The sequence below is a fragment of the Uloborus diversus genome, chromosome 5 (assembly GCF_026930045.1).
Source record: "Uloborus diversus isolate 005 chromosome 5, Udiv.v.3.1, whole genome shotgun sequence".
NCBI lineage: Eukaryota > Metazoa > Arthropoda > Arachnida > Araneae > Uloboridae > Uloborus > Uloborus diversus.
This window is the reverse complement of record NC_072735.1, coordinates 55,684,989-55,687,376: the sequence shown is the minus strand read 5'-3', so window position 1 is coordinate 55,687,376 and position 2,388 is coordinate 55,684,989.

Sequence of the window (2,388 nt, the reverse complement as noted above, 5' to 3'; positions counted from 1 at the left end):
ATTTGTTTAAATGCTTTTAATAACAAATTGTTAATCTATTTATAAATATCTGTTTGATGTGTCCTGTTATATATTATTCATGCATATTAATCAACATGAATGTTTCTTCATGTTACTGTGATATTTTCTCATGTTGTACAAGACTGTCCGATATCAAATATTCGTTATGGATTTTACTCAACTTTCAAATTAAATAGCTATTTTATTTTTGCTTACTAACTGTTCAATCAGAGTTATTCTCTGCTAGTCTGCTGCTTCAAATTGAGGTAAGCTTTGAACCGTATGCTGTAAATTTAATATTTGACCAGAAATTTAAAATTTGCTCAAAGTTATTGATAATTTTAAGCTTTATGCAGTTAAGCATGTGAACTTAACAACCTGTTGCTGTTTCACTATTTTTTCTATGCATAGTTGACACTGCAGATGCTTTTTATGAATTTTACATAATGTATAAAGTATTGTTAAATTTAATGAAATAGTGATATAAAATATGCCTCCATAATTTACAAAAGTTTCAGAGCAGTGTTTTTCTATCACTATTTTATCACTTGAAAATTTTATCTTCTATTGCAACATTTTGCTTGCTGCTTTTTACGGGTGCTTCTTTGTACAGTGCAATTTGTTAGAATTTTCCACTTTAGAGCATTGCATTAAATTATTTCTTCAATTAGCTCACTAAAGTTATTTTAACTTTTGAGAAATTCCATTTACAGTTGCACTTTCTCTTTGATTTACATGGCATTATGATATGTGATTCTATGGAGCAAAGATCTTCTAAAAAATAGTAATTGGATCACAAATTTAAATAACAAAAAATATTTTTGAAGGAAAAAGGACACATTTTGCAAAAAATAAATTCCCTTCTAAAAAATAAATAAATCATTCCTGAATTCTTGGATCACCTGTGTATAATGATACTGCCCATAATGATAAACCTGCCTACAACGATATTTTTGTTTGGTCCCCGCGAATTTCTTTTTTTCTCAATGCATTTTAAACCTGCATAGAACGATAATCATTTTCTAACAAAACCTGTCTACAACAATATTTTTTTCTCTCTAGTAAGCTTAAGTTACAAATATAATTTTTGTATCCACTGTACTGTTACACTGCAGCACTTTATTATTATTACATACTGTACATACCATAATGGTTTATTTTATGCCTCTCTCTCCCATTGATCATTGATTTTTGTGCATTGTAACAGTATTTTATGTTGAATAATGCAGCTTTTTTAAAAATTAAGCTTTTTATTTAAGAAATGGTAATATATAATTTAAAATGATCTAAAATAATTGGGTATGTTAATAAAAAATTTGTATATGTACCCTTTTACACAATGCGGAAAAAATATATTCCTCGCTTAAGTCAAGGCTCGACTGTAAATCAAAGAGTAAGTGTAATATGAAGTCTATGTAAATTTTATTGCAATATTTCCACTGTATCAGTGTTTATTGTTGAATACGTTGTTTGACAAAAATTAGAAATGGATTTTTAAAGGTGCAATTAAATGTTACTACATATCTTTCTACATATTTAAGATGTCTGTGTGTTGCACATGTGCATCAAATAAAAGTATTCATGTTTGTTTACATTGAGTAATGCATTTTTTCTAAAAAAAATTGTATATATTAATGTAAAAATATCAATATTTCTACTGTAGTTTTTTTTTATGTATTTATTTACTTTTTAAAAGTATAAAAACAGGAAATATGTTTTTGTATTGCATTTCGAAGTTAACTTTTCTATCCATGCATAGTGTTAAACAAATTATGCAATGTCATTATGATACTACACTCTTAAAACACGTTGCTGATTGGTGTAGTGGATGTTTAAATTGCTTATTAAGTTTAAATATGCATGGATAAAATGAATTGAAAAGGTTTTGTCATTATTCTTTCTTAATTAATTACTAGTTTTAATTTTTGTGCATTAAATGTAATCTATTCAAATTTGTATTGGTGAACAAATTTTACTTGAGTCTTCCTACAAAAAAACATTTTTTTAAAAATAAAGTTTTAAATTTTTAGTTTTTATTTTCTTTATTTTTTTAAAAATAAAGAAAATGAAAACTAAAAATTTAATGAGAAATGGCTTTAAAATGTTTTATTTATTATGCTTTTTATGAATATGTTATGTAAAAGTTCGTTTTGGTTTCAATCTAAGCTCTTAAGAACCAAATTCAAATTCAGTGAAGTTATTTTTAAACTTTATTTCTTTACTACTTCCGTAATAAGAGATACAGATATTGTGTTTTTTCTTCTCATTTTCTTTCCCAGTGAATGAAAACAATTTCTGAAAATGGGAATTAATTGTTTTAAACTTCTCTGTTGACAATTTCACAGAACAGTTTCAGTACTACTTATACAGGGGGGAAAATCCCATCTT